The 13,383-nt window shown below is 48.1% G+C and overlaps 1 long non-coding RNA gene across 1 annotated transcript; it reads left to right on the top strand.

Moving 5' to 3' along the window:
• Positions 1 to 7,049: 7,049 nt before the first annotated feature.
• Positions 7,050 to 10,523, top strand: LOC116532042. The gene is made up of 2 exons (XR_004260694.1): positions 7,050 to 7,461; positions 9,743 to 10,523. It is a non-coding gene; the product is annotated as an uncharacterized LOC116532042 (long non-coding RNA).
• Positions 10,524 to 13,383: the final 2,860 nt, after the last annotated feature.

The raw sequence follows: 13,383 nt of genomic DNA, 5'->3' as shown, positions 1-13,383 counted from the left end.
TGAGAATTTTTTTTTTTTAACCCATGACCACCGGCATCCTCCTTTCCCTTCCCCCATCTTCCCAGCACTGTTTATTAAATTCTGTTTAATTCAGTCTTTGGTCAAATCAATATTCAATGTTTACATTATCATGTCTATGTAATTTTTTGGTTTTTTTAGACAAGGTCTCACTGTGTTGCCCAAGCTGGTCTCAAACTCCTGGGCTCAAGTGGTCCTGCTTTGGCTTCCCAAAGTGCTGGGATTACAAATGTGAGCTACCACTCCTGTCCTATGTAAATTTTTGGTGTTGCACTTATTTTCTTTTACAGTTTATGCATTTGTGTTTTTGTAAGTATGAATTGCCTTGTTTTTATTTATTCAGTTTTTGAGAAACCTATTACTGCAGATGGTCCCGAATTTACAATGGTGTGATTTACTGCTTTTTGACTTGAAGATGGTATGAAAGCAATAACTCATTCAGTAGAAACTGTACTTCTAGCCCCTGTGGGTAACACCCCCCGATGGGCACCGAGGAAGGAGAACTGTCCAGATCCCAGGCCAACCAGTGCCTGAAGAATATCTTAGTTTATAGTGTTATTGCTCAGCTGTTTCCTTTATATAATCCTGCATATATAATCATATATTAGTTATAGAATTAGTGATTGAAGTATAACTTACTGCTTACATATATCTAGTTTATATAATCATACTTATATCTACTTAGTTCTATATGATCTTTCTATATAATCATGTAGGTATTGTAGTCAGAGCTGTATTGACACATTTAGTGCCGATTTATATAATCCTTCTAGATAACTATATAGCAGTTTGTAGTAGGAGGAATGCCTACAGTAGTCACAGAACAGAAGCAGTACATGGGAAAACAGCCAGAGCAGGACGAGAACCAAAGACCCAGGCGGTGGCATCCCTGCCTGAAAGGTCATACGCTGTATGGCAGGCTTGAAGCAAGAGCCTCTCCTCCTGATAAAGGAGTTGTAGTACCTTGCATCCACTTCCTGTGGAAAGCAGGCCTCAGGCCCGAGATCCTGGAAGTAACCGAGGGAGAAGAACCCCTCTGGTGTGACCAGTCACAGTGGCTGTACACGCTGTCAGCCTTTTCTTACTTCTGTGCTAGGTTAAGTCATCCTCCAATAAATATCTCAAGAGAAGAGTACAAGTCTGTCAGCTCCCACTGCATTAAGCTTACAGTATCCTTCTATTAGAAATCCTTTGAAGTCTCCAGCCCCCATATAAGAAGTGTTGCCCACAGCCCACCTCCTTGCCTCGGTGACCTAATGGGGGTGAACCCCTTTTCTGTACATGACCCTCTACTATTGCGCATGGCACAGCCCCGTGCTGTGCACGGCCCACCTCTCTGCCCTGGTGACATAATGGGGTGGTCCCCTTGCTTGTGACTCATGTGATTATATATGCCCTATTACTAAGCCTATAGATGATGACCTCATGCACGACCCTGCCCCCTGCTTGTACCTAATAAATACAGATGCTCTTGGGCATTTGGGGGCCACCGCTGATCTCTGCTCACAGGTGGTGGGGCCCTCCCCGAGTCCAGATGCTCTTCACCAGTTCTTCAGAGTGTCCTGTCTCTTTACTTCCCAGATCCTGCACCTCAACACAGCATAAGGGACACCCCAAGATCCTGTGGGGCCTCCACAGCCCTACAAGTACCCATATAACTATTCTGTTTTTCACTTTCAGTACAGGATTTAATAAATTACATGGTAATTTATTAAATAATAAATTAAGTTTATGAACACCTTATTATAAAATAGGCTTTGGTGTTAGACAATTTGGCCCCAGTGTAGGCTGTCAGCATTCTGAGCACATTGAAGGGAGGCCAGGCTAAACTGTGATATTCAGTAGATTAGGTGTATTAAATGCATTTTTGATTTACGATATATTCAACTTTTTTTTTTTTGAGATGGAGTTTCACTTTTATTGCCCAGGCTAGAGTACAATGGCGTGATCTCAGCTCACTGCAAACTCTGCCTCCCAGGTTCAAGTGATTCTCCTGCCTCAGCCTCCTAAGTAGCTGGGATTACAGGCATGTGCCACCACATCCAGCTAATTTTGTATTTTTAGTAGAGATGAAATTTCACCATGTTGGCCAGGGTGGTCTTGAACTCCTGACCTTAGGTGATCCACCGGCGTCAGCCTCCCAAAGTGCTGGGATTACAGGTGTGAGCCACCATGCCTGGCAATATATTCAACTTATAATGGGTTTGTTTTTTTTTTTTTGAGTTGGAGTTTCGCTTTGTTGCCCAGGCTGGAGTGCAATGGCACGATCCAGCTCATCGCAGAGCCTAGGCTCATAGCCTCAGCCTCGCAAGTAGCTGGGATCATAGGCATGCGCCACCATGCCTGGCTAATTTTGTATTTTTAGTAGAAATGGGGTTTTTCCATGTTGGTCAGGCTGGTCTCAAACTCTTGATTCAATCACCTCGGCCTCCCAAAGTGCTGGAATTCCAGTCCTGAGCCACCGCGCCTGGCCTATAATGGGTTTATTTGGACGTAACCCCATCACAAGTCCAGGAGCACCTGTAATTCTCGAAACTCTCCAACAGTCTCTCAATATCATTTTCCATCTACTCACACCTGTGGGGTAATCCATCTAGCTCATCTTTCTCCTGACGTCTTCTACCCTCTAGCTTGAAGGCCTACTGCCTAGCTGTTGGCCAGGGTCTCCTTCACCATCATTCTAGGGTCCCCTGGCCTCTCAGGCACAGCTTCCTCATTCTTTTTTTTTTTTCTCTAGACAGAGTCTTACTCTGTCACCCAGGATGGAGTACAATGGCACGATCTCAGCTCACTACAACCTCCACCTCCTGGGTTCAAGCAACTCTCCTGCCTCAGACTTAGTAGCTGGATTACAGGTGTTCGCCACCACGCCTGGCTAATTTTTTTGTATTTTTACTCGAGATGGGGTTTTCACCATGTTGGCCAGGCTGGTCTCAAATTCCTGACCTCAAGTGATCTGCCCACCTCAGCCTCCCAAATTGCTGGGATTACAGGCATGAGCCACGCACCTGGCCTACAGCTTCCTCCTTCTTAGATTACTCTCTTGTTTGGGTGGAGGACTTCCTGAGAGAGGGAGCCCGACATGCAAACTATTTGTGATCTCTGTTTTCTGAAAATACTTTTTTACTGTACCACTCCTCCTGACTAATGGTTTGGGCTTAGATCTCTAGGCTGTAAATAATTCTCACTCAGAATTCTGAAGGCCTCGTTCCATTCTGCTCCAGCTTCCAGCACTGCTCCTGAGAAGCCTGCTGCCATTCTCATTCCTGATCCTTTGGATTGACCTGTTTTCTTTCTGGATCCTTTTAGGGTCTTTTCTTTATCCCTGGTTTTCTGCCAGTTCGTGATAACGAATCTTGAGATATAGATCTTATTTTCTCTCCCTGAGGATTTTATACATTTAAAAAGTTTTCTTCTCTCTGATCATATTAAAAGATTATGTGCCAAAGAGATGACTAGATGGATGGCCAGCCTGCTTGGGCAGAGCCTGATGAACGGGGCACTTCCCTGTGCAGGGTGGTTGCCCCTGAACTGCTCTTCCATCGAAGGCCCCAAATGCCTGTATCTATAGGTCTTCGCTTTGAGCCTGCTCAGTTTCTACAGAAAAGGGTTCTTTCATTTTCAGGTGGTGGTTGTGGAGTAGGGGGAGGGTTGGGAAGGGTGAAGCGGTGAGAAGTGTGCCCGCTCTGAGGTTATCTAGAAGCAGGGTGAGGAAAGGGGCTGAGAGTTTAAATTTTAGTATCTAGATTTCCTTTTGTTCCCCATATTTCCAGTTCTACATGCCATACCTGCACTTCTGCCGGCTGTGCTGATCCAAATTCCCCAGGGAGTAAACCTCAGCTCTCCTTCAAGAGTGGGCAGGAGCACACAGCCCACTGCCCACCTGGGCCTCTCACCTGGCTCTCAGGCAGGCCCCACACTCCTGCCACTCACAGCGCAGTCCTGTCTCCCAGCAGCTCCGCCTGCCTCTCTCCTCCCCTCTGCGGGATCAGGCCTCAGCTCCCTCCATGCCTCTGTGTGACTCACCACTCCTTCCTCTGCTTCCCACCTTCCAAAAATGTGGTGACATCCTCCGTCTGCTGCTGTCTCCTCTCCTATTCTCAGAGACCTCATCAGGCTTTTTTTTTAATCTTTTTTTCTTAACTCTTTTTACTCCTGTGTAGTTGTTTTTAGTAGGGCTTGGGAGGGAGCAGACAGAGATTCACGAGAGACTCCTCTGCCCCGTTTAACCAGAAGTTCTTTTGCATCAGTTTTCATTCTGAAGCACTTTCAGGGGATACTTTCCAGGCCCTGTTCTGAAATCTTGCTTTCAGTCAACACAGTTGCTTTTTATTTTACTTTGGGGTAGATGTTTCTTTATGGGAAGTGGATCAAAGTCTCAACACACACTTTGTTTAAAGGTATTGGTGAAATACTCTGGACCTTTTGAACAACAGCAACAAGACGCAAGTGTGCCTGTCTGCTTTTGTCTTGGAATAGGGGATGGAAAAGCTGGAGAGGCGCTTGGCAGCACGGCCTTTGCCCCAGTGCTCGAAAGTCTGGTCCATCTCCTGTGCGTGAATGAAAGCAATGGGAGCTGAAATATCATCTCCTTTGAATTCGCTGTGAGCCCCACTTCTCTGCTCTCCTGTGTTTACACATTACTGCTATTGTGTTGCATCTGCTGGTGGATCTCCTTTCATCTGCAGGCCACACAAACCCACTTCATGTAAAGCTGAGGACACTTTAGCAGTCATTCCTCTTATTGAAGAGCTCACAGTCTTAGAGAAGGATCACTGCCATTTCAGTGTGCTCCGCTGTGCCCTGATACAGAAAGCCCAGACAAGAGATGGCAGGAAAGCCAGGATGGGAGCCCATGTCAGGGAAAAATTAGCAGGAGAGTGAGTGGACCAGATGGATAGGGCTTTGAATGCCATACCAAGGTCTTTGGACTTTTCTGCAGGCAGTGGGGAGCCACCCAAGGATTTTGAGCAGGAGAGTAACATGAGATAAACTCTGCTTTCAGAAAATTAAGTTGGCCAGGCACTCATGCCTGTAATCCCAGCACTTTGGGAGGTCGAGGCTGGCAGATCACCTAAGGTCAGGAGTCGAGACCAGCCTGGCCAACATGGCAAAACCCCATCTCTACTAAAAATACAAAAATTAGTCAGGTGTGGCGTCAGCCGCCTATAGTTCCAGCTACTTGGGTGACTGCAACAGAAGAATTGCTTGAACTCTGGAGGCAGAGGTTGCAGTGAGCCAAGATTGCACCATTGCACTCCAGCCTGGGCGACAGAGCAAGACCCTGTCTCTAAATAAATAAAAATACAAAAATTAGCTGGGTATGGTGGCAGGCACCTGTAGTTCCAGCTACTTGGGAGGCTGAGGCAGGAGAATTGCTTGAACATGGGAGGTGGAGGTTGCAGTGAACCAAGATTGCACCACTGCAATCCAGCCTGGGCAACAGAGTGAAACTCTGTCTCAAAAAAAAAAAAAAAAGAAAGAAAGAAAAAGAAAAGAAAAATTAAGTTGATAGCTGTAGGTCAGAAGGTTCAGAGAGGGAGAGGCTAGAGTCCAGGGGTCTCTAGATCAAATCACTGGGGGAGCTTTGTAAAAATCCACCCCCAGCCTCTGACCTTCAAGATTTTGTTTCAGGTGGTTTGAGGGAGGGGAACTAGGAATCTGCATTCTCGAAACATTCCACAGGTGCAGAGGCCATTGTGACAGGCTGCTAAAGGGGACCAGACCCCAAATATGGGGCTGAGAGTCCAGGGAAGGATAAGGGAAATAGGCTGTGGGAGGCTCCCCTGAGGGACTCCCATCTGGCCTCTGCCTTCTTGGGGGCGTCAGGGGAAGAAGACATGAAGAAGACCATGAAACTGGGCCAGGAAAGCTGCCTGAAGACTGGTGCCTGGCCTGCAAGGCAACCTTAGAAGAAAATCAGATTTGGGATATGATGACATGGGACCTTCTGGGTGACAAAGGGGCCTGGGCTTGGGGGATGGTGAATCTGTGAGCATCTGGCTCCTACTTACAGTGTTGGAGTATGTGGAACTGGGAAAGGAGACTGCCATTCACATTCCTCAGTCAAACATACGTAGACACATGCATGGACACAAACACAGCCCTCTTCTGCAGGAGTCAGAAAGGGTGATGGTTCAGAGACTGGGCTCTGTAATCCAGCAGCCCTGGATTGAAATCCTGTCTCTGGGCCGCACGAGGTGGCTCACGCCTGTAATCCCAGCACTTTGGGAGGCCAAGGCGGGTGGATCACGAGGTCAAGAGATCGAGACCATCCTGGTCAACATGGTGAAACCCCGTCTCTACTAAAAATACAAAAATTAGCTGTGCATGGCAGCACTTGCCTGTAATCCCAGCTACTCGGGAGGCTGAGGCAGGAGAATCGCTTGAACTAAGGAGTCAGAGGTTGCAGTGAGCTGACATCGCACCACTGCACTCCAGTCTGGTGACAGAGCGAGACTCCATCTCAAAAAAAAAAAAAAAATCCTGTCTCTGTGGCTCTGGCTGAGTCACCTGTCCTCTGTGAGCAACAGCCTCCTCACCTATAGAAAGAAAATGTTGCCGGCAGTTAACTCAATATGGCTTTGTGATGACTTGATGAGATGCTGCATGCAGAGGCTGGGCACAGTGCCTGACACACAGGGAGACTCTGTATGGAAGCTCTAAGGGTAATACTAAAAAATGCAATCTCACTCCTGAAGCCAGAGAGCCATAAAGTATTTCATTCAGAGTGTAAGGAGGTAAGTCCACAGGAAGACATGAAGCCTTTCTTTTTCTTCTTCTTGTCCTTGTTCTTTTATTTTTTGATACAGAGTTTTGCTCTGTTGCCCAGACTGGAGTGCAATGGTGTGATTTTGGCTCACTGCAGCCTCCGCCTCTCAGGTTCAAGCGATTCTCATACTTCAGCCTCCTGAGTAGCTGGAATTCATGCCCAGCTTGTTTTTTTGTATTTTTAGTAGAGATGGGATTTCACCATGTTGGCCAGGCTGGTCTCGAACTCCGGACCTCAAGTGATCTGCCTGCCTCCACCTCTCAAAGTGCTGGGATTACAGGCAAGAGCCACCATGCCTCGCCGGCACGAAGTCTTTCATCTGCTCCCACCCATTCTGTATGGCTTTCTCTGGGTGTGTGTTTGGTGAGTCTTTTGCCTTTGGTTTCTAGGACTCATAGAGAAATGACAGACCCTTCCTGCTGCATTTAATTGGAGAGAAGCACAGAGTCCTGAGTTTATAATTATGACGTCTTAAATGTCAAGCCCTTCAGAAGTCTGCTGTTGCCCTCACTGTCACCCTGAACAGCCCTGGGAACCAAAACCCTGCAGCCACCTAGAGCATGCCCTGAGTCTCTCAGGCAGGTTTCACCTGGGAAATCTGAGTGACAGTGACGTGCAGGCAGCTGGAAGACGCACAGTAAACCGAGGAGCCTGTGATGAGCTCAGAGGAGGTGAGTTGATGATCTGCTATTTATAGCCCCACTAAGAGGCTCTGGCGGCCAGCTCCATGTGAGGCTGGTTGGAAATGATGCCTTCGCAGAGCTGAGAGCACAAAATGAAATTGGTGATTCATGGGCAGCAGCCACTTGAAAATATGAACACTCCTGCGTCCCCGGCCCCACTGGCCTTTCACACCCATTTGGAAGCGTGTTGAGCAGAGCTGCTAGCCTGCTGCGTCCTAGTCTGCATGTGTTCGGGCAGTATGTGAGGACAGGCAGGTTCTGCCCCAACAAGGAGTCTGCAAAGGGCAGCAGTACCCCTGGGAGCGCTCTGAGAACCTCCGCCCACCCCCCAGAGCGCTTGGCTGGAACCCAGGGCAGGGCTGAGTAAGAGGCAAGCCCTGGGAGGACCTGCGGTCACAGAGAAAGGACACTTCCTGCTCCTGCCCTCTGTCTCCAGGGGCGACGCTGGCAACAGAGCAGCTTTCTGATGACGCTTGTTCTGCTGAACATACAAAAATGTGCGGTGAGGAAACTCTTGCAGCTTGACATTCCCCCAACTTCCAATTCCACAGCCCAGCACCTGTCACCTGAAATAGCTATTGTTTATTTTTCTCAGTAACATCTTGGCTCGCAGGCCAACGTCTACTTGGAGACCCCAACTCAACTCACCCTATGTGAGGAATGCACTGGAGGTCTCTTAGTTCCTTGCAGCCAAACTGGATATAAAGGGCCAAGCCAAGATAAGGAGGCCAGCTGAGCTCTGAAGCCAGATTGTCTGGGTTCGGATTCTTTCTCTACACTCTCAGCCATGTGGCTTCCATCAAATTGCCCTCTGAGATTCAGGTTTTCTCATTGGTGAAGTGGGGATAATTACAGAACCTACCTCACAGGGTTGTTGTGAAGGGTGACATGTGGATAGTGGCTAGCCCAGTGTCCAGCACTGGACAGACTTGATACTGGACACTGCTGCTGCTGCTTTTGCTGTTGAAGTTGTTTTTACCACTGGGTTTTTGTCCCTGTACTGATAGCACTCCTTTGCACATAGTCCATGGCACTGAGGTGCCTCCTGGAGGTGGTGCCCTGAGGCCTCAGTGGAGACCCTCTGCCCATCACAAACACACCCCATATGAGGCTGCCCAGCATAGTGGACTTCACCCCAGGGCATCTCAGCCCCCTGCTTGACCGGCCCCTGACCTCACCTAGAAACTAAGCCTTTCCCCTGGTGCTGGGGCTGGGCCTTGCCGTGGGCTGACCACCCCGATGCTTCTGCTCGTCTATGTCCTGGGGTGGACTTGGGGGCATTAACTGTCACCATCCAGTGGAGAGCTTCACCTGAGGGTCCCAGGTGCTAACTTGAGGTCTGTGGCCAGCAGGCAGCCACCTAGGGAGGGCCTGGATGACTGGCCGGATGGGCCGCCTCGCCTACAGGCTGCACTTGCAGAAAAAGTGCTGATTCATAGAGACTCATGAGGCCTTGGCTATCTGTACATTCTCCTTCTCCAGCTGTCGGCCAAAACATAATTGTAGTTGTCACTTTGGCAGCGAGATGCTATGATGTGTCCTCTCTCCACAGCAGTGAGCTTTGGGGAGGTAGGAGGGATATGCAGCTGCTCCAGTGGAGAGAGCCATTCTGGAAAGTGATCTGTGTGAAGTGCACCCAGGTGCCGTCCCAGGAGTGGTGTGAGCAGCAGGGTGAGGCCCTACATTAGAATGGGCACTTGTGTTGCCTGTGTCTGCATCTACAATAATGCAATTCTGATGACATCAGTGAATAACAGAGAGGCTGCCATTGAAATGAGGCATTGTTGGCAGCTATGGGGACTTGGAAAACAGCCATCAGGCTTATGCACAAGTCAGAATCCGTAGTGTGTGGGGTGAATAAGTGGTTAGACCATGGGGTACATGGTGTAGGGAGAGGGCGCCAGAGACGTAGCTAGGATCAGATTGAGAAGCAAGGGACTCGAAGACCAGGCCATGTGGCTTTGACTTGATCCTCGACTTGGGAAAAGTGATGTGATCAGACGCATGATGGGGTCTGGGCTCAAGCATCCTCGAGGGGTGGCACTAAGGGTAAGGCTCCCCCTCCCCACAGCAGTTGGCAAGCAGCAGCTTGCTGCTTGGGAAGGTGTTTACCCCTCTGGAGCATGAGTCCCACACTCAGAAGGTGCCTGAGACTGTGTAGGGTAAGCATGGGAAGGGCCAGTCCCAGCCAGAACAGCTGAGTGCACGCAGTGAGCAAGGGAATGCACCAGGCTCATGTCTCCCCTCTTTGTCCGTCATTCTTGGCCAGGAGTTCATTAATGAAGCCCCTGTGTGCAGATGTGCCAAATGTGAGGACTGCACCACTCAGGCCAAAGGTCAGGGAGGCTCCTGGGACTGAGAGATGACCCCGCTGCCTGTGGATGCAGCCTCCCTCCCCACTAAGGAAACAGCAGAGGCAAACATCCAAGCTTGCCTGATGGAGGAACTAGAAGAAAGATTCTATCCTTATGTACTTAAATACTGATTTATAGGTTGGTTAATGGAGACAGAAGAATACTAAGTGTTGGGAGCTGTTACCAGTCAAGGACCCACCCATGAGCATGGAAGCCAGAGCATATCTGGACCATCATGTAAGTCAGGAGGAAGACACGATTCAATTGACAAAAATTTGTGTACCCGCCTCAGAAGTGCATTATGATGCAAGAAATGGTTTGGCAGTGACTCTCTCCTTTCAGCTGCAAGCCATCAAGGGCTGAATGCCTCTCCAGTTGCCAGGGGAGGAATGGCTTGTAGAGCGGATGTTCCCAGTCTGGCAGAATCTTCTACCAAGTGTTCCCTGAGTTGGGCTGCCAGGGGACAGGTGTTGAACAGTGAGGAAGTCCTCTCACCCGAGCAGCTTCTGATGCAAGAAGGGTGTTGTGGGTGTCTGGAACCCTAGGCCTGTGGGTGGAGCGTGAACTTAGCCTCTTCCCTGAGAGTAGGCAGTATGTTATAACCACCTCTGGTTGCCCATGGCTGGTTTGGGGCAATATGCCAAGATGTAGCTTTGCCTATTTGGTTTGCTTTTTCCTTATAAATTTACAAAAGTTGTGCCAGGTGCAGTGACTCACGCCTGTATCCCAGCACTTTGGGAAGCTGAGGTTGGTGGATCACCTGAGGTTGGAAGTTCGAGACCAGCCTGACCAACATGGAGAAACCCCGTCTCTACTAAAAATACAAAATTAGCCGGGTATGGTGGCACATGTCTGTAATCCCAGCTACTCTGGAGGCTGAGGCAGGAGAATCGCTTGCACCCGGGAGGCAGAGGTTGCAGTGAGCCAAGATGGCGCCCTTGCACTCCAGCCTGGGCAACAAGAGTGAAACTCTGTCTCAAAAATAAATTTATGGACCGAGTGCAATAGCTTATGCCTGTAATCCTGGCACTTTGGGAGGTAGAGTGGGTGGATCACCTGAGGTCGGGAGTTCAAGACTAGCCTGGCCAACATGGTGAAACATCGTCTCTACTAAAAATACAAAAATCAGCCGGGTGTTGTGGTATTCTTTGCATATAGTCCCAGCTACTCAGGAGGCTCAGGCAGGAGAATTGCTTGAACCCGAGAATCGGAGGTTTCAGTCAGCCAAGACTGTGCCACTGGACTCCAGCCTGGGTGACAAAGCGAGACTCCATCTCAAAAAAAAAAAAAAAAGAAAGAAAGAAAAGTCCAAACAACTAACGACTATTCATACAGTCTCCCAAGTAGCTGGGACTACAGGCATGTGCCACCACACCCAGAAAATATTTGTACTTTTAGTAGAGATGAGGTTTCAACGTGTTGGCCCAGGAAGGTCTCGATCTCTTGACCTCATGATTCACCTGCCTTGGCCTCCCAAAGTGCTGGGATTATAGGCAGGAGGCACCGCACGCAGCCAGAATGCTTTTTTAATATAGAAAAGTTTTGTGTGTGTGTGTTTTTTTTTTAACCACATGGCCAATAAACCTTTACCTGGACGTCTTCCACTGAGATTCTATTAACATAAAAAAATTAAAATGGTACAAAAAGAAAATGAAAAGTAATTGGAAATTTACTCACTTCCTTTCTCCACAGATAATCACCAACAGTTTTTTATGTATCTTTCTAAATTTTCTTCTCTGCATCAGTAATTTTTTAATTATTTTATGTTATTTAAGATACAGGGCCTTGCTCTGTCACCCACACTGGAGTGCAGTGGCACAGTCAGCTTACTGCAGCCTCAAACTCTTGGGTTCAAGCAATCCTCCCATCTCAGCTTCTCCAGTAGCTAGGACTATAGGCATGTGCCACCAGTAATGGTTTATAGGGCCCAGTCCAATAATGTTTTGAAAATGAGGGCTGGGCCTAGTGGCTTATGACTGTAGTCCAAGCACTGTAGGAGGTTGAGACGGGAGGATTGCTTGAGCCCAGGAGTTTGAGACCAGCCTAGGCAACATAGCAAGACCCTGTCTCTATGAAACATCAGAAATTATCTGGGCATGGTGGTGCATGTTTGTAGTCCCAGCTACTTGGGAGACTGAGGTAGGAGGATCACTTGAGCCTGGAACTTGGAAGCCGAAATGGGCTATAATCACACCACTACATTCCAACCTAGGAAACAGAGCAAGACTTTGTCTTAAAAAGGAAAGAGAAGGCCGGGCGCGGTGGCTCAAGCCTGTAATCCCAGCACTTTGGGAGGCCGAGGCGGGTGGATCACGAGTTCAAGAGATCGAGACCATCCTGGTCAACATGGTGAAACCCCATCTCTACTAAAAATACAAAAAATTAGCTGGGCATGGTGGTGCGTGCCTGTAATCCCAGCTACTCAGGAGGCTGAGGCAGGAGAATTGCCTGAACCCAGGAGGCGGAGGCTGCGGTGAGCCGAGATCGCGCCATTGCACTCCAGCCTGGGTAACATGAGTGAAACTCCGTCTCAAAAAAAAAAAAAAAAGGAAAGAGAAGAAAATGAGTATGTGGTTTTGTCTATATTTATTGATAAAATTTAAAAAGTTGATGTAATCATCTTGACTCTCCTATGATACAAAATTAACATGTGTCAAGGATTTAATTTTGCCAGGCATGGTGGCCACGCCTGAATCCCAGCACTTTGGGAGCCTGAAGTGGAAGGATCACTTGAGGCCAGCAGTTCAAGACCAGTCTGGGCAACATAGCAAGACCCTGTCTCTACAAAAAATAAAAATAAATTTAAAAATTAGCTGGGTGTGGTGGTACACACCTGTAGTAGTCTTAGCTTCTGAGGAGGCTGAGGTGACAGGATCACTTGAGCCCAGGAGTTCCAGGTTACAGTGAGCTATGACTGTGCCACTGCACTGCAGTCTGGGTGACAAAGTGAGACCCTGTCTCAAAAAAAAAAAAAAGGAAAAGGAAAATGAAGATTTAATTCATGAGGAAACCAGTAAAATACTACAGCCAATTCAAAGGAGAACTCAAAGTATCACAAATACTAGTCAGATAAAGAATGTCGATTTTAGAAATGAGTGCAAAACTCGTCAGTATCCACGAGGCAATAGTCAGTTGTAATTCACCAGACACAATTTGCATATCTGTGAACAGGAATTATTTGCATTGCTATGAAGTTTCTACAATTTAATTTATATCTCGAGAGAGTTGAGAAATAGCCTAGTCAAAGACAACAAAAGAGTCGGGCACAGAGGCTCACGCCTGTGATCCCAACACTTTGGAAGGCTGACGTGGGTGGATCACCTGAGGTCAGGAGTTTGAGACCAGCCTGACCATCATGGTAAAACCCCGTCTCTACTAAAAATATAAAAATTAGCTGGGTGTGGTGAGTGCCTGTAATCCCAGCTACTCAGGAGGCTGAGACAAGGGAATCACTTGAACCTGGGAGGTGGAGGCTGCAGTAAACGGAGATTACGCCATTGTACTCCAGCCTGGGCAACAAGAGTGAAACCCCACCTCAAAAAAAAAAAAAAAAAAA

This window comes from Sapajus apella, unplaced genomic scaffold, assembly GCF_009761245.1.
Source record: "Sapajus apella isolate SASKATOON/1434 unplaced genomic scaffold, GSC_monkey_1.0 scaffold1, whole genome shotgun sequence".
NCBI lineage: Eukaryota > Metazoa > Chordata > Mammalia > Primates > Cebidae > Sapajus > Sapajus apella.
This window is presented reverse-complemented; position numbering and strand designations above follow the sequence as displayed.